The sequence below is a fragment of the Hermetia illucens genome, chromosome 1 (assembly GCF_905115235.1).
Source record: "Hermetia illucens chromosome 1, iHerIll2.2.curated.20191125, whole genome shotgun sequence".
In the NCBI taxonomy this organism is placed as follows: Eukaryota; Metazoa; Arthropoda; class Insecta; order Diptera; family Stratiomyidae; genus Hermetia; species Hermetia illucens.
In genome coordinates this window covers 146,051,030-146,071,028 of record NC_051849.1, presented here as the reverse complement: position 1 = coordinate 146,071,028, position 19,999 = coordinate 146,051,030, and the positions used below count along the sequence as shown (strand labels likewise).

The following is a 19,999-nucleotide window of genomic DNA, read 5'->3' as shown; positions in this document are numbered from 1 at the left end:
ATCTATTTGAATAATCTCAGAAATAAATGTGCCCCCGATAACGTAAAATTATCCAAATCAAAGATATATAAATTTAATTTAAATGTGCGTCCGTTAGATTCGTTCTCCACAATATATGGCCATTGAGGAATTTCTATTTTAGCGTTGAAACAAGCGGTATTTAGTCTTCCCCCAAGACTACTAAGAACGTAGAAGCAAAACACATAAATGAGAATAAATGGCGTAACGTCATTTATTATTAATGCATACCTTTATGTGCGGATTATATGCAAGCGTTCACCTAAGTGATGTTCTTATTTTTAAATCTTTTTACGTAAGTCACTTTCCTCCATAGCCACAATGCATTCGATTTGAATTTAGTGCAACCATAGAACCCGCAGTGATTGGGTCGAAGCTAACACCAAAAATATTTCATCGAAAATATTGAGCATTTGAAAGAAGTGTTGTGGGGCCATTTGTCGAATACGTGCAAAGGATATTCCCAGCTTTGACGACGTAGATCAGCACAGTTCGAACAGGTTGCAGATATTTCTCCAGAAGCCGCTCCTCCGTAAAGTGTTAAGAGATCTCCTGAGTTAATAGAGTTTAACTTGTGACTAGCAAATTCCAAGTCATTTGACGTTGAGTGCCGTCCATCGACTCGTTTTCATTTTTTTCTAATCAGGACTCTCTAATTCGTAAAACTGGGTAAGGTACGTCGCTGCTGATGCGTTTATGTGCGAATACTTAATGAAAGATAGATCTGATTTCCGGAAGACTAAACGGACATCTCATCGTAATATTTTGTTTGAAAAGGATCACCTTTATTGCTACTTGCAAACGAAATATACATTAACAGCTTGGATTGTTATCTAATATCTAACAATTGCCAGAGGTATGAGCCCTTAACATACATTATCCCACAAGCTAAGCCAACATTTTGCAACATTAGAACTTACTTTTATTGCGCTAGGTTCCCGAAGTACTCACGTTTTATGCACCAGCTTCGCTACCCTTAAAGTGTGTTAGCTATTCCCATATATGAATTATTAATTTGAATACAGTCTCATTGATTATCACATTTTTGCACAGCCTATTATGCTAACAATTTTCTTCATTAAATATTATTTGACTATTCAACTTTAGTGACTGGACTTTAAACTCTATAATTTTTTTCAATCAATCAAAGACTGTTCAGAGTCGACTAAAACTTATTCTTGAAATTGAAATCCACCAATATTTTATGCTAAATACAATAAGATTGATTTCAATGCTTTCAAAAGATAAACAAACGAGATCTACTTTAGTTATATACCTAAATAGATCTACGTGGGGATTACTAGACTCATGGAAGTATACTTCAGCTACTCCCTATAAATATTTCATTGTCCTCATTTAACGTTCCGTTCATAATAACATGTATGTCCTTTCCTCGTTCGTGGCGAAGTTATCTTGCTGAAGAATCTCTTGATTTCCGGATATTCTCTTAATTAGATATCATCGATTACTTTTCATCCTCTGGGCAGATTTCAACTTCCGTTCCAATGAATGACCAAGTTTTCCCGGCTGCCCTATACACCCTAATTATATAATCCAAAAAATCATCTTCCCTGCTCCTGCGAAACACAAATGTCGGCTGAAATTTCAATGTTTCGGTAATGCTGAGGATAAGTTAAACTTTATTCTCCTACGTCACACTAAGAAAATTGTAATCAAAAACGCACATTCCCGGTATTTAAAGAACAAGGATTACTCGCGCGACTGCAATTCAAACTCACCTTGTCACTGATCCGCAATTCTCGGTTCTCGTCCATTTCTCCCGATTCCAATAGAGACTTCACCGATCGTACTTTCTTCTCTCCAAATTCTCACAGGAGCTTCTCCGGGATTATTTTTCCTCCATTTTTATACTCTTTCGATACAGTTGATTCCTCTTCGGCTATATTATATTTTCCTTTTCTGAATACCTCCATTGTCAAATGCTTGTCGACAATGTTGACGTTCATATTATCCTCTTACACACAAGGTGAAACTAGCCAAAAACAAGCGCCCCTTTCTTTCTTCTCTATTGAGAGGAACGTTTCTCATTGTGAAGGGGTTTGAGCTTCTACTGCGATCAATTTGTTTGTTTTTTGGCAGTTTACTCTGATTAGATCCACTCATGAATCTCATTGCTATCTTCTTGACATGCTAGCATTCTACGCGGTATATTTTCTGGTATCAACGCTTTACCTAGAACTACTTCCTGGTTTCTTCCCTCATCCAGGAATCTCGGACCATAGATAGATCTAGATTGGGGATTTTATCACACTGTACAGAATCGAGTGAATTATCCAGTTTAGACCTATAGAGGTACTTGTGATTATTATTAATCTACTCATGTCATCTTCCCAACCATTCCTTCATGGTGAAGCTCAGCCTGGATGTCCATCGACTCGCTCCTGAGCGTTGCCAGCACTCCTAACATCTTTTTTAAAGAAATCCGCTGTTCAAGTTCGGCTAAGATGTCGGTAGGTATTGTTTCCCATAGATTACGACGCTGGCTATCAGTAGTCTACAAGTACATGGCATCTCTTCCACATTCGGCATCATTTCTGCAATCCTCCACGTGGATGCTTTGTGACAAACATATCGCAATTGTAACTTAAAACTAAGTTTCCTACTTGTAATCATCATCACTACCAACTCTTTGATGGTCAGATGGGGAGTGGTCACCTGACTTTTTATACGAGCAAAATTACGCACTGTACTTAGTGATGAGAACCGCTTCCTTATTTTGCTTTAATTGCAGCACTAATGATTGGTGTCCGGATAGCTGAGTGGTTAGGCTATCGTACGGAAGGTCGCGGTTCAAATCTCGCTGGTGGCAGTGGAATTTGTATCGTGATTTGACGTCGGATACCAGTCGACTCAGCTGTGAATGGGTACTTGAGTCAAATCAGGGCAATAATCTCGGGAGAGCGCAATGCTGACCACATTGCCTCCTAGTGTACCGTTACGGTCTTGAATGAAGTGCTCTAACACATTTCAAGGCCTTGATCCAACATGGATTGTTGCGCCATCGATTATTATTATTATTATTATTACTAATGATTGACGTGAATTTATGGAACCTAGATAGAGTCCCGATCTGAAATATCACCTCGTCTCTCAACAATAGGGTGGAGTTTATTACAAGTCTCCGCTCTAACATTTCTCCTTAGTTACTAGAAGACATATTGATACAATCACAACACATTCAGGCGGAAACTATTAGTAACTGTCTCTTCCAGTAAGAATGACTCTGAATGATTTTCAGCAATAGTGAATCTACCAAATTATCCCTTTACAATTTTAAAGGCTCGCCTCCATGGGCTTATATCCCTCATCGAGCTGTATGGGTAGCTTGACGTCTCTGCTTCCTTATAGTCATGCTCTGGCCCTCAAAGCCATTCGTCTGGCTTAGCAAGTAAATCGAAGGTTAGGCAGTTCACTATTCCAGTAGTTAGATCTTCTATTGGTGAGTGAACATTCCCTAGGCATGGACGGCGTCACATGCTTTAGCGATGCATTGTGTTATATGAAGAGCTCCATCTTTGGAAGTTGTTGCTTTATTAGGCTCGTCTTACTATACCTCCATGACTGTCTGCTCATCCATTTCTTTCATGGGTTATCCTGACATTCTTCTCGATTTTGCCTTTCGATGATTGAGCCTCCTTTTCTTTTATAAAGGTATTTGCATAGTGCCTTCACACACATTGACATCTTCGGTAACTTGCCCCTCTCCCCTTGCTCCCCCGCTCGAGGACCCCCACGATAAAGTCACTGGCGATTACCTATCGACTTCGCCCCCTTGTTTTGACAACAAAGTTATCTTGGCAGACTACAAATTCAGACAATATGAGGTTGAATGAAGCAATTTTACACGTATACACTAGTTAGTATCAGACACAGAAAGCAACTGACCGATTAACTTATGGTAGATTATATATAGCGTAGCGACCACATGCCAAGATCGCCGCTCCATCGGTCAAATCTGTGACGCACACATCCCCGTCAAGGGGGGTTCACTTATGATTTTGTTCTACGGCTGGAGTTCTTTAATTTGGGAGCTAAATTACAATGTGAGTCTCTCTAATCTATTATACAATACTTTCCTCGAAGTTCCTCACTTTCTTTTACTGGGGCGTCTGCGACTTTTTGTGGCTTTCGGTTTATGTCCCTATGCTGTAAGTAAGATGTTTCCTGTATTCTCCGGGGGTTTATCAAATGCAATTGGTCTGCTAAATGGGGTGTTTATTCCGCTGTTTTGCTCCATTGCATATTGATTGGTGCAGTTTCCACCTCTCTCCAAGTTGAAAACATATCGGGGCTCTGCTTACGTTTGCTCACAACGCGAAGGTTGTCTAGTGGTTATCCAGATTTTTAATTAGGATTCTTATTAACTTACTGGAGAATCGGGAACTTTACCTTGTGCGAAGAAACAGTTTGAACATCGTTGAAAGATTCGAAAAAAGCCTTATGAGAAAAAAAAACAGTTTGATCCAAGGAAACTCGCTATTATATGATCACAATCAAAGGCGGCACAATTGATATCCGGTCTAGTTCTGCCTTGATCAGAAACTCCAGACATCCATCCACTATTTCAATATCCATAAAAGCTATCTAGCGGCCCGGCCTATGCCATCGCTCCATCTCAGGCAGGGTCTGCGACGTCTTCTTTTTCTACCATAGATATTGTCCTTAAAGACTTTCCGTGCCACGTCTTTCTTTTTCTACGATAGATATTGCCCTTATAGACTTTCTGCCTGGATCATAATAATCCATACGAACTAAGTGACCCGCCCACCGCAACCTATTGAGCCGGATTTTGTCCACCACCAGACAGTCGTTGTAGATTTCGTCATTATATAGGCTACGGAATCATCCATCCTCTTGTAAAGGCCAAACTTTTTTTGAAGTTCAAATCTTCCACCAATCGCCGGCAGCTTGATATGCATAAGAAAGCTTGCATATCTCTAGTTATTTTTTCCATTCATTCACTTCTCGATGGAAAGGATGCATGATAAGTGTTGATGTCGAATGCTGTCAAGAGTGATCCTACTTTTATCTAGCCTCACACATTGGTTAGCGTTAGCCTAGTCATTCTTATCCATTTAATCGAGATACCAAATACTATTGCCTGGTTTCATGAGCATCTTGAAGTCGATGAAAATTTCCACCGCTTGGCTCAGAGAGAAAATATGATATATTGCCGATTTGCCTGGAGTGAAGTTGGTATAGGCTGTTTATGCTCTGAGCGTTTGGGTTTCTCCGACCTAGCAAGGTGTGAAGAATATATATAGATGGTACTCAGAAACGTTTTACTCTTTCAATTGCAGCCATGTGTGATATCCCTCTTCGTATTTATAGAGCAGGCAACGCCTCTTTGTCAAAGCGAAGCAACTGCTTGGTGTAATTGTTCGTCTCCATATTTAACTAATTCGGCTACAATTCCATCGTCTCCTGACTACATATGATTTTTCGATAGATTGTACAGCTTGCTTTTTCCATACTTGGCGGTGGCAACATTTGTCTGCCGTCATCAATTGGCGGAACCTGCAACTTGCCCATATTTTAGTTGTTCATCAAAATACTCAACCCATAGCTCCTATATGCCCATACGGTTGGGAATCCGGTTGCCCTGGCAGCATGAGCATCGACGACTATAAGGCTTCATCCTGCTGACAAGCATCATTTCACAAAAACCGGATACTGCAAAATACTCAAACACGGGTATTCACGTGTACCTATGATGAACGACAGGCGAGCTAATTCTGGAAATGAAATACAAAAATAAAGACGGCTGGACCGCGTGCGTGGTTACACTCCCAAATATTCTTACCCTCTCTCGTTTTTGTGCGTTTTTAAGGAATTTTCTAAAAATTCGAATTCAGCATGAAACACGTTAAAAAAAGTCGACTCTTAGTGACTGTGTCAGGATAACGTGTGTAATCCCGGATCTTGACGGACGCGAAGCAGCCTAGCACCTAGTTAGCAGGACTAAATTTCTCGTCGCGAGTCCGTGCGTTACTGTGATTTCCTCTGTGATCAATGGGTAAGTATATATAGCGCACTGTCCTGGGCACGGAACAGCACAGCAAACACAATTCGAGTGTAAGCAGGCGAAGACTTTTCCCGCTACACACTCTCGATTTAATGGGCATACCTCGTACTGCATCTGATGTTGACTAATCACCACAATAAAAATGAAACTGAAATGCAACCCAGCGGAAAAAAAAATTCTTTTTCAAAACTCACGTCTCCGTAATTCGAGATTTTCTTTTCGTACGACCTCCTTCTGTGTAGTATCCTTTGGCCCAGTTGTTATCAGCACAGGATTGTCCGAATACTAAATTATCTGGTCAGAAAATGTGACAGAATAGTCTGCTACGTACTGAATAATTCGTGAAGGGTTCTAACTCAACCAATACGGCACATGGCACGTATTTACCGCCGGATGCATGTTCACCCAAACTTGGTTCCAATCTGTTTTCGGCATTGACAACTGGAATATGAACGATTTCACTCCTTTCGACTCACGAATTTATTTTCACAAAATTACAAATTTTCAAAGAATGCACGCACTTACTTTGAAATTCAACTGCACTCACAAGACTTCCTTATCTTGCTTATCAGCTGTTCATTGATCAGCCGGTCTCGGACCCACTTATTTCGTTCCCGGTCGCGGCTATTTACTTCTTACAAAACTATTATATAATAAAATGTCCGAAGTGCACACCAAATATCTTACTAACCAATAATATAATTAATAATTTTTCCATGATCCGATTTATCGATAAACAAACTAGCATGGAAAGATAAAATCCCTCACTAAATTGAGACAAATGGCCAATATCTATTGTTGAATACTTGCAGACTCTATGACCGACCCGCACCACTTCGATCCTTCACGCCTATCTACACTTCCGTTGAAAACACATCAATTCTTAAACTTTTGTTCCCATCTTTCACATTTTGCTACGCATGGTACTCCAGGTAGCCTTGCAAACCGACTCCTCCATTATTTTTGACGCTTGTAATATGTTAAACTTCCTATACAAAGCTAAAATCTAAGGCACTTCAATCTTTTGCCTAGCTACGAATAACGCCAAACAGCGGTTATTCGTGTAAATTTCACTTCCAACTTAAATCATAATGATTCAGGAAGATGCCCAATGTCAAGCGGATATGTCAGCCCAGACCTTGAACCCAAAATATCATCAGCTGGGTATTAGCTACTTGAATTTTTCTATAAATAATCGCCCAGGAACAGACCTCATTGCAAACACAAAATACCCAGCATCATTTGCATCCGGATGCATTACATTGCATATAAAAGGTGAAGGGTTTCAATTGACCAAGATGTTTTTCCTCAAATACCTCAACTGCGACCAATACCTGCTTCCTGTCACACCGCATCATGTATTTATTTGGGTAGGCATATACCGAAATTTCGGGAACAAGTTATTCCCTTCTTCACTGCTATACGTCCATCCCAGTTTGACCCGCACGGTCAACCTTAAAGAAAGGAAGACAACCGCTATGCCATGTCATACAATGAAATCTACTATTACTAAGTGACCGACGAGTAAACCGCCCTAATAACATGTGGCACAGAACAATACAGGAAGAGTGTATGCTTCTCGGCAAGCTTTGGAGGGAGCTACTAAACCATATTTCCACGAACCGATAACAATTTCGTATAGGTTTGGTTGACTTTGCCACATTTAGGGGATAACGGCAACATTATATATTTTATCACGTATTTAATTCCGATTATTTCGAGGGATATATTTCGTTAATTGGGGTAATTCCCATATTCTACCAGATATTACCTTTCGTGAACATTTTTTGGTCAAATTGGTATCCTTTGATGCTTGAACTGTAATATATATGTACATAGTGCTTCACAAGCTAATGTTGCGAATAAGCTCATGAGTACTTCCCAATCGATTAAAACTTAATTTAACGCATGAGTGTAACTGCGACATTCATTTATTTAAAATTTATTTATGTAAAATGATAAGCCATTGGAAAATATGAAGCCTTGACAGCGAATCAACCATATATGCCCACATTTATCCGCACCGGTGTTCAAAGTCCATTTGTCGTTGTTATTTCACTAATTGGATGAACCCATTCTATTTTTTCCGTAATTTCGCAATGGCGTTCAAAAAGTGGTAAACGCAATTGGATAATATATGACAATTGATATTTTGATGGTTTTCATGAGAAAAGCTGAAATGGAAGTGACCCGTCCTCTTATGTCTAAATGAAACCATCGACACATGGAAGCTGAACCAACTTTATTTGGATTTAGTGGCGTGCCTAGAACGGTGAAACATGACAATATTGAGATATTATGGGAAGCCACGTGGAATAGCTTTTGCAGATTCTCTTTGAGGTTTTTCAAGCCGTTTAAATTGTTTTCTTTAAGAGCAAGTTAGAAATATTTGAGCCACTCTCTGTTCCGGCAAACGTATCCGTGTAGGTTGTATTCCTCCTTTATAAAAGTTAGCCATTCAACTGCCAAATTTGACTTTATTCTTCTCTTAATTATATACCCATAATCTGTATTCGGAAGTCCCTATGCCTCATAATTTCGAATGTATCAGAGAGTGTCAGCTATACCTTTCGAAATTTTGAACAATTTTCAAATTAATTTCCACACGAACTTCTGAATATACGTGTATCAATAAACATCTTATCGCGGATACCAGAGAATTGCTCCTTAACAGCCAGTAGGTATGCCTACATCTGACTCTTCCTCCTTTTCTCGAGTGTGTCTTTTCCAACTTAGGTTGTAGTCGAGTATATGTATATATTGCTGTATTTACCCCTTCGCGGGTATGGTGAGTCAACCACACCCGTACCCCATTACTCGCGGTTACCCGCATTGCCTGTTAGCTCTCCCCACGACACCCCGAGGCGCTCGCAATCCTTTTCTACTCTTTTGCGCAAAGGGCCTTTGGGCACTGTATGGCGTAACCAGCAATGCAATTGTTGCCCCTCCTTAATACGTGACCTGTCTCCTGGCACTTCAACCTTCTGATCACCTCGCGTACGGGAGCCAGCCCTGTGGGCCGACCAACTTCTTCGTTTGAAATATTATCAAACCAGCGAACGCCAATAATACGGCGCAGACAAGTGCTTGAGTAACAGTGGTGGTCACTCTGCATATGTTACCCCCATCAAACAACATAAAAAGAGTACTAGCACATAACAGTCTCACCACCAAGATCAGGATATTACATTTCCAGATTTTTCACAAGACAGCGAAACTAAACTAAACGGATCTAGCGCTATTAAAGCATCGGGCAATATCCAGTTCGAAGCAGGTATACAAATTGATCTACGCCTTCGATGCTCTGCCCATTAAAGCCGATAAGGAGAGTATGGTGGTCCGTCAGATATCTTCAGTCCAAATGCACGTGCCTCTTTTTCCAAGTCCAGGGCTGTTTGCACAACCCGAGCACAACCCGAGCAAACAGATGGCATAAGTATGGTCGAAGTATTTGAGGAAAGAGGTCATGGTTCATTGTCGAAGTCGACAGCCTGAGAGCAATCAAAAGAAAGAGCATTTTCGTTGGCAGCCCAATGCTCATCGGTAGGCAGCTGGATCAGATATGCCTTATTCTCTAACTACTCAGCTATTCGGACACCAATACACGTTCAGAAAGCAACTCTTTAATGCACCTGTACTGTTTATCGCAAAATTACCATTTTGATTGCTCGTACAATGTCAGTCAGTCGAGAACCAAGTAACCTCATATTGAGCTCTGTGCTCAACAATGTGCCAACAATGGCTGCAGAAATCCACAACCCTCTTACCATTATAATCACGGTCAAGAAGGCTGTACTTCTCCATTACATGTCCGAGCAAGTAGGAAGTGTCCGTTGGTGCATAATACTGTACAATTCCGATGACACTGAACCGGAATCTTGCAGTCAGAATCCTGACAGAAATTAGCTTTCTGTCAAGAGAATATGCCTTGTGTAATAATCCAACACCGGATTCGGGTCTGTTATGACTTGATTATTCAGAACACAAAAGTGTATTGCGCAAGAAGGAGAGGAGTATCCAGAATCCATCAATTTTACTTACGGTTAGATCCAGCTTATATCATTGGAATTCTGACTCTGGGTATTTTGAGAAACCTCGACACTGTTATTGAGGAGCGCAATCTGATCATAGTTCATGTTCAGTTTGGAGTTGTCTCGTAGATGGTCTGCGGAAGTAGGTCCTGCGCTGCCTTGCAGTGGTTGTCGTTGTTTTGTTTCAACCCCATTTCTTCATTACATCAAAGATTCTCCTAAACACTTGTCATCTGCAGGCCCCTGTGACGTGCCGACAGTCGACCCTTTTTTCTCTTGCAAAGCATCTATTCAGGGATAGCTTTGCATTCCTCTTCGAAATTTTCTCCACCTTTTTGACCTTTTACAATCGCCGGTGGATTTCGCCCCTATGTAGCCAAATTTAGAGCATCTAAAACCTCGCTTGAGGGACAGGTTCTCACTTAGTCAGAAGTGAGTCAGAACAGCCTAAAGAAGCATGAGCCGGTAAATTGATAGTTATGTCTTCTTGAACCCCCGATTGGGAACTCTTCCGAGCCGAATGGTCCAAACTATTTTTTGGGACCTCGCGAATACCTTCATGTTGCATGACTTCATTAATGGTTTCCATTGTATTACAGTCCCCTAATTTTTGGCCGGTGCTTGTGCCTCTTCCCATAAAGATTTCTCGACTTTGCCGAGGAAATTTTCTTCACCGGAAATTTCTTTAGCTAAAATAACAAATTTTATTTCTGGTAAGGTTGGATTCGGCCGACGATTTGTCTCAGATGCATCAGTTCTGGATCGCATTTGCCCTTCCTGAGGATATCGGCATATATCTTATAACCTTTTTTTAAGATGATGATCAGTTCGGTCCGCAATCTTCTTTTGTGTAAACCGCTTTTCTTTTCCCCAGCCATGATCCATTCTTCCTTGTTTCCTTTTTGAGGTTTTATCTCTCTTAAGTTTATTAGCGTATGTGCTCCTGCGGCCAAGTGTAGTCAGTCACCCCACTATGAGCTAATGATTGCCTAATCAACGAAACATTTTTCCAAGTTTTTGCAATGGGTATTCTCGAGAGTGAAGCAATGGTGGCCAAATAATCTACCACCGAGACACTACAGTCGAAAGATATCGACGACGAGAAGCCTGCTTTCTCGCTCCATAGAGCCGCCGGCGTTAGGGTTCCGAGCCCTGCACCGTAAATTTTGATCTTCTGAACAGTTCTATTGAAGCTTTGTTGAGTTGAGGGGTCCTCATATATGCAAAACGCGGGTGTAAAATATTTTCTTTTTATCCAATATATTCGTATGGGATATCAAATTAAAGGTCTTTATTAGTTCTTAAAAAATCAGTTCTGATGTGTCATGCAAAACAGGTGAATGCGGAGCCGGAAAGTGATTATTTCTACCACGGACAAATTCTCAGAAACTGCTTACGTGACAAATCTAAAAAAATCTTGAAGCTGTAACTATACAGTGCGCAAAATTTAAAGTATCCTCTTCACCGATACTCGCTTAAATGAAGTTAACATTATTATATGACCATATTTTTTAGAAATTTACTGGGTATACCCTTAAGTACATTTAATATTCATGCAATAATATAGGCTTTCATATGAAGGATAACGCTGCGAAATTTGGTGGAGATCGCACTATAACTAACAAAGTTATAAGAGGTCAAATTTCTTTCTTTTAGGCAAATTTACTACAAGCTAAGACTTTGAATGCCAATGCCACATTGAAACAAATACCTAATCTTACATAAACAAGTTGGGAAACCGGAAGTTGGCGCTTCAGGTATGAAAGGTTTTGTTTGCTTCTTATGTGAGTATATTTGAGTGTAGAATTATTCCATTTGTACGTAGCCCGTTAGAAATATGCATTTAGCATGTCAGATTTAGTACTTGGGGTTGTAAAGACAACTTTGAGCTACTGTAACGTTGTTGCTAATAGTATGATTTTGATGGAGATAATATGCTTCATTTTATATTTTATACTACTACCAACTTTTATAACTATGGGATAAACTTAAGAGGGGTTTTACTCAATTTTTCAAACAAAACCTTAAAAAGCTTACGTTTGTCAGGTTAATTCTATCTGTGCACTTCTATACTTGGCAGTTTTCCTGGAGGCTGACGTTTGCCTTTCTCCGGCTTTCGTATGAGAGCTGATACAAGGATCCCCAAGCTTCTCCTAACTATGGCCAGCACTAGCTCCTGTGATATCCTCGCTGAAATGAGTACTCTCAGGATTGCTGGTCACGATTTGAGTGCTTGTAGCATTATGCAAAGCAGTTGTATAATATTGAAGCTAGTAGCGCTTGAAGCTCCTGCGCCTTCAATTTTGTTCTCTATTCTTCGTTCATGTAGCTTTCTGGGTATGTGAGAATATGTACATATATGACGTAGATTGAACTGATGTCTTTGTCAATATTTCCGAGCAGAAAAAGTAGAAACAGAAAACTCGATTCTGAGTAAGTATCGACTTCCATGAAACTAAAAAAACACCTCCAAATACTTCTAACTTTTGTTAAAAGTTCCATGTCGAATTATGCAAATTGAGAGAACTAGAATTGTTCAAAAGTGGTTTAACCTTGACAGCTTTCAAAAGTATTTTTACAAACAAACTGTCTCCTGCATTTAATTTGCATGACCTCCTATAATTAAGCAAACTTTTATCGATGCCAAAGTCTACTCTATGGATATAGACGTTTATTGTGGTAAATACGCTACTAGGCCCCCTATGCTTATTGGTTCACTCAAATGCCGACTGCGGGACAGAATCGTGCCAAAATCCTACAAAGTACTCAATTAACCATGACTTTCAACTAGATAGATAGATAGCATTAGTTGGACAGATATTTTATTGATTTTTTGCCCCCAATGCTCGATAACAGAGCCCCTGTATTTCATGCAAAATCGATGGAACTTTGTGGAGATGGCATCAGTAGTGTACACAAATAAATAAACGAATTAGTTTAATGGCTGCTTTTTTCTAGTGGATATTGGTGTTTAACTAAACTTTGATGCCGGCCGGCGGGATTCTATATGTACAAAGGTATATAAACATCAAGGACAACGGAGTATTTGGTCTGAGAAAATTGGGTGCAAATGAGCTCCAACTTAATACAGACTAAACCATTTCACTGAGCTGTGTCTAATTGACCAGTTCTATAACCATCTTCAAAACTAAGTCCAAAGATTTGTTAGAAATACTTTCGTGAAATTCTCACCCGATAACAGAATGGACATATTTGTCCACGATATAAACCAAACTGTTCGTTCAACATCACTGGGTACCGTCAACCACTTGACCCTGTTACTCCCGACTTTGCTACATGAACATGTTAATTGAATCGCTGTCGCTTGGCTTTCATGTCCGCAGCAATTAAAATCTTTCACCACAAATCACGAGTTCATCAAGCTATCTTAAGTCATCATTGTAAAGTCTGTAAACAACCTCAAAGCCTAGCAACGTGCGTTATTGAAATCAATTGCTCATAAATGATTTGCTTGTATCAATAAATTGATGCATGTTTACGTGCGGCGGGGAGATATCGTGGTTGATCCTCCTTTGTAGACATGCAACAAACATGAAGCTCAGCCACTGCACTTCCATATTTAGAATGAATGCAAGGGTTCGGTACAGTCTAGCAAATTTCACTATTTTCAGGTCAGGGTAAATGGATACGTGTGTGCATGTGGGAGGCAAGGTCAAGAGAAAGTTTTAAGCACGAAACGTTTTCAGGATTGGGATAACAGGCCGTATTTGGGAAGGATAACGAATAACGGTTTCCGTAAAGCTGACATGCATGTAAAAGCTTTTTGCGGGCTTAATTGAAAATTATCCTATAAGCAGCCGAGGACCAAGTATGGTTTAGTTTATTGTTTGCCTAACGACTCGTAAATTTGTCTGCTCTGTCGTATCTTTGGAAAAAATGCAAAAAGAGAGATCAAATCATTCGTTTAAGTTGGGGATTTTCAACACGAGTTGTCTTCCGCCATTGGATACAAGAAAGTTGAACAAAGGTATATCTTGCAAGACCTATACTCGTATCTCTAACTGACAATGTTGTTTTCCTAAACGCCTATATTTAGAAGCCATAATCAGCATAGAAACCTCCCATCACGTAAGGATTTTTTTTGCAAAGTCACTTTGTGTCTCAAAAGAGCTTTGGTATTTCCTGGCGTATCTCATAGTCATGTGAAGAAATTGGTTCTCTGGCCCGAAACAAACTGTCAACCTTTCACAATGTGTAATCACACTCACTTCCGTCTCATCATAGGTATGTACATCTGTAGATCTCTTCTGTACGCCAACGAAGTTCCTTATTTGTTACTTTTACAGACCAGAATACTCCCATGACACGACACAAACATGATCTGATGAGACTTTGAAACTTCTGAGTAACAGTGGGGGAGCTGCGACAGTTGCATTTCAAGATTTTGAAAAAAGTAGCAAGAACGAACTTAGCACTGCTAATGTGTCGAGCGACATCAAATTCAGCAGAAACAACGTTCTTTAACTGACCGGCACCTTCGATGTTCTTCGCATTAGTGACGGTGGGGACAGTTAGATGGTCAGTCAAACTGAAAATTTCGTTTTTGTTGATGTTTATCTTCAGCCCAATTCTCCCCTTCGGTTCGCCCGCACAAGGCAACATATGTAGAGAACTGTCACTTTGATAATAGCTATTAGTCTCTCTAGAATGCCCATCGTGAGCAAAACAATCCAGATGCAATCTCTTTTGATGTGTCTAGAAAGATGTAACGATGACTTGCCAGAAAGTCCACAAGAGCAACAACTTCGACGAAAGTTATACATTTCAGAATCGTGACGGAGAGTTCGTCAGCTCCCCAAGGATGAGGAGCCTACCATCAACGTTCCTCGCTGGACCATTGGAAGCTTACCACCATCCACCACCCCTTTAGTGACGCTGTATACAATCTTAACTCAACAGTTCACTGGAGGAATAGCTTTTGTCATGCGCAGTACGCTGTACTTCTCGTGCTTATCCACGGTAAAGAAGTTCAAGCATGTAGTGATCATCTCGACTTGCAGCCGAAAACAATGCACACTTCCACGTTTTTGTAGTCAACCAGTTTTGGTGAAGTTGTTTGGATGATAGACGAACTGCGGAAACAGCCATAATGAATTCGGGCCCGACAATGGTGACACGAAAACGAAGATAGACGACCATCAGATGTTCCTTTTCGAGCCGATATCAGCAAATTTTTTGTTATGCACATTCTGGGTCGATCTAATTACATATTCTTTGACCATCTTCGAACATAAGTCATGAGTTTACAGACATTTCTCTATTTTTGTTGTGGTCCCCACGACCATATCACCTCACCACATGCGAGGAATGTGTTTTCAGATCCCATCTTAGCATTCAAACTACCCAACGCGATGACTATGTCACGTTCGAGAAGCCTTTCCTGAAATGCGGGTAATAGCTTTTAAAAAGCGTCCTTCTTACTATACCGAAAATATCTGTTGGTGTATGGCCCTGCATAACTATGATGTTACATCGACTTGACCAGAATGTTCCAGTCAATACACTGCAAGGAACCCGTTCCCCCCCGTTTAACCTGAGTGCCTGTCACGTAGACTTAACATCGCGATTTTCTTAAGACACGGATTGATTTTGTGGCCACAATCAGGGCACCACTATGACAAGCAGCAACAGTACAAGTATATACTGAGGGCCGCGCTCAGCATTCATATTGGTGGATCTAAAGCCTATTTAAATCTTTACCAAACTAAGGAGTAAGGCAACCGATTTGAAATATAACTCTACATTTAAGACCCGAAGGTTTCTTTGTCAGCTTAGACGTAACCATGACCCCCATGAAACTCCGATTTGGCAGACAACTACTGAAACCGAGCTGAAAGGACATTGACCAGTAATTTTCCTAAGATATGTGAAATCCGAGGGCTACCCCCTTCCCATGGTGCCAGTATATCCCTGCCAAGGGTTCGTGGCCGAAGCCGCTTCAGATGTGTCCCTGTGCAGACTCGGGTCTGATCGCCCTAATTAAACCGTGGAGGATTGGCGCAATGCGTTGTCATTGATACAGCCACAAACATATTTGGTCCCAACTACAAACAAGTCGAGTAACCGAAAGCTAAACACTTCACTTACAAACAGTTTTATGTGTTTTTATTTAAAAATATTTGAGTCGCCATTTGCCACATTTGTACCAAGCGCAATGCTGACCACATTGCCTTCTACAGTATACTGTAGTATACCGTTACCGTCTTGAATGAAGTGCTCTAACAAACTTTAAGGCCCTGATCCAATATGGATTGTTGTGCCAACTATTATTACTATTATTATAATATTTATACATTTAGTTTGTCAGACCATTCACTTTAGTATGATGCTGACTTTCAAAGTCGTGGAACGCAAGAAGTTTGCACAAAAGTAACAAATTTGAACTATTATAACTCTGTTAGTAATAGTGCGATCTGCACCAAACTTAGTAGGTGGGTAGTTTCATGCTCTATTGTATAGCCGATATTACGGCAAAAGTTGATGATTCTAGGGAAAGTTTAAGAGTGGTTTCCAGTCAATTTCTAGAAAATATGCTTATAATAAATATGGTAATCTACAATTATTAACTTTATTTAAACCGGTATCGGTATAGAGAGTATTTTGAGGCCTATGCGCATGGATCACTGTTTTTCTTTTCAAGTATGGGAGTGGATTGGGTAGTTTTCGAGAGCGGGTTCTTTTTGGACCCCTGCACTTCTCCCAATTGCAACCAACATTAATGTCGATTTGGGAAAGCACTGATCAAGACCTTTCATTTGATACCCCACATGACAATACTCGGTTAAAAAAAAGTTGCACACTCCTCTTTTGCATATGTGGGAACTCCTTTCTTAAACTCAACACTGCACTGCACTACTCACTGCCTGCAATGGGATACATAGGTCGCACTTTCCACCAAATTTCGTATCAATTGGAGTAACCATTTCTGAGATATAAGGTGTGCCAGAAAGACAGACAAATGGACGGACAGACAGACAATAAGCCGATTTTAATAAGGTTTTGTTTAACACAAAATCTTAAAAAGCCAGATTGACTGGTTCGACGATGAACGTAATCCGGAAGAATGCTGCATATCAGACAATGACTACGAGTACGCACAGAGACCCATCGCGAACTTCATCGAGTGGAGAAGCGACTTCACATGCAGAAAAAGGAAGCCTGGGAGAAGCAACAGGTCTATGAAATCAAAAGGTCCAGGGAGAAACGGCATAGTCGTAGAAGCTTTACCAAAAAGTTAGGACGATGAAAGAGGTAAATCTGATTTCCGACCATATGAGTATATGGGAGTAACGGGTTGAGTATATAGTTGAACTGCGGAACCAAAATACCGTCGATGTCGAGATCCTGCCCAATGAAGCGACATAAAATTGCTGCCACCAACGACCCTGGATGGAATTACAGCCGAACTGGTTAAATATGAAGACCAATTACACCGCGCGATTCATTCATGAAATATCACACAGTACAGTAATTATTGAGGTATCACATCGCTGAATGCCAGTTATAAGATATTCTCCACTATCTTTCTATGCCTGATAACCTCATGCGCCCAAAACATCATTGGCCCATACCAAACAGGCTACACTCGGGGCAAATCAGCAACAGATCAGATTTTATCTCTGTAATAAGCGATGGATAAACTACTGGAATATGGCCATCAGTTACACCATCCTTTCACCAACTTTAAGGCCGCCTATGATTGCTTAACCAGGGTAAACCGGACATGACCGCGAAAGAATTCAGTGTCCCTACGAAATTAATAAGACTGACTAAGCTGACCCTAACCAAAGACAGATAAAAGCAGCGGGGTTACTATCGAGACCATTCAACATCAGCAACGATATAAAACAAGGAGATGTCTTATCATGGGTCCTCTTCAATTGGCTTGGAAAAATTATACTGAGATGTTGACGATGTCAACATCGTGGGAAGGACGACCCAGGACGTACATAATACCATCATTCACATCGACTAAGCAATAAAATGAAATGCTATTGTTGATAGCATCAAATAGCATCTAACCCATGCGGGCGATAAAGATAGGAGACTTTCAGACCGTAAATAATTTCCCCTATCTAGAGTTGAAAATCACAACCAATAATAGCTACGACGACGAAATCTGCGCACGGTTGTTGACACTACGAAACGTTTCACCGTTCGGTCGAATCTCTTACTGTAGAAGACAATGATCTTGCCAGTCCCCCATGTATTCATGGAGACTTGGGTTCTTGTCAAGAAAAGTTGCGAACTCTTGGCAGCAATCGAAGGAGAAACCTCTGAAGAATTTTTAGAACTCTACATGAGGATGGACGATCCTCAAATCTATGAGCAAAACTTCCGACGTTTGATTATGGATAAAATCCCGCTCAACTGTTTGCGGTAGGCGGTTTCCCCGGCCCGGCCCACCCCGAGAGTCTATAAGAGAATTACTAATAATAGAAAAAGAAGTTTTGGTAGACGCAACATCGAATGGAGCGATGGCAGAGACCAAGACGTCAAACAGCATTTTAGGAATTGGAATTGATAAGCTTTCGCGCAAAACCAGGATGTCTCCAGTTCTTTACAGCGGTGCACGTGCATAAAAATAACAAGACTATGATCTTACTTTTCACTCTACACTATTTCGAAAACGTTGCAGGTGAAGCGATGATGGAACAATTTCGTTGTTTGATAATGTATATGGATCAAAAGATCACCAATTTCACATCTAAGCGTTCAATAAAACAGGGTACATAGGACTTCTTCTCTCTTGCTATTTTACTTTAAGCGCTTAAACCCTAGGTCCCAACGACACTCCAAGATGGATTGCATTTTCTTCACATGCGCACACCGCGGTCGATGAGGTGATTTCATTTTATTTCGATACGAACTCAAATAGAGTGAAAAATGAAAGAAACAAAAAAAAAATATGTTTCCCAGTAAATTTTTTTACAGATGCCAGATCTTATCCAAAACTAGCACTAAGTGCTAAGCATTTACACTAGGATGATCCTGCCTATTTAAAAAAATACTTAAAAGCTCCGGTAGTAGTGGCCGGTGGTAGGTAAGTGGGGAAGGATAGCGAACACATTCAATGCCCTTATCTTATTCTTTTCCGAGAGATGCAATTTTAGCACCAGATCCTTTAAATACCCAATCGAGCTTGGACTCCATTCAGGACTTCTAAGCACTTGTGTCTGACTTATTCATAGCTTAGATGCAGAGGTCACCGGCGCTATGTTCAACATGCGCCTCGTGATGACCTTTGAGGATGGTCGACATTTGTCTAGACTTGACTCTGCCCAAATATGACGAATGAACGTATATAAATATAAATTTTGCACCCGATCCAAGCCAAGCCCCCTTTACTTTTTCGAGCTGCTCATGACTCATCAAATCTCCTCTTCAGTAACATCCGCGGAATTCATGTCCGGCACAGAAAATTGAAGTGCCTGCACGCTGTGTCAGCATTCGTGATGTGAAAAAGCTCTGTTGGTCCCTGGCTTAAGTTGCCACCGCGTCGCAACTGATTGTACGGGACAGAAAATTTCTCCCTTAGAGTGTCCAAAATTTCTACTATGGTGTCTCAGTGGTGATGGTATAGTTCCTGTAAACCCTTTGCACTTTGTTGTTAACCCGTACTGGCATTACTAGTGCTGATTTGAGTAAGCCTAGCAATATCCAGCGTTAATGAGTCCCTCCGACGTTCCAGATGACTTTCAATGCTGGATCTCTTCCCGCACTGAAACCAATAACGGGAAAGTGACGGCCACAATTTTACCAGTATATAAGTACACAAATGATTATAGTTGGAGGAAAGACATTCAGCACGAAATCGAGGTGCAATCTCATAATTGATTTGAGATAGAATATCCGGATTTACGGAAGATGCGGAATACGGAAT

General features: G+C 40.5%; 1 protein-coding gene across 3 annotated transcripts in view; it reads left to right on the top strand.

Annotated features, from left to right (window-relative positions):
- Positions 1–19,999, top strand: part of LOC119649400 (excitatory amino acid transporter) — a 94,302-nt gene that overhangs the window by 16,574 nt on the left and 57,729 nt on the right. Inside the window, exon 1 of one of the 3 annotated variants that reach the window (XM_038051539.1) lies at positions 362–692. The exons of 1 other annotated variant lie outside the window; for it this stretch is intronic. The gene's annotated coding sequence lies outside the window, so the exon portion shown is untranslated. Of the gene's footprint in view, positions 1–361; positions 693–797; positions 875–19,999 lie in introns of those variants that run through there. One more of the 3 variants, XM_038051554.1, reaches the window with a different exon arrangement.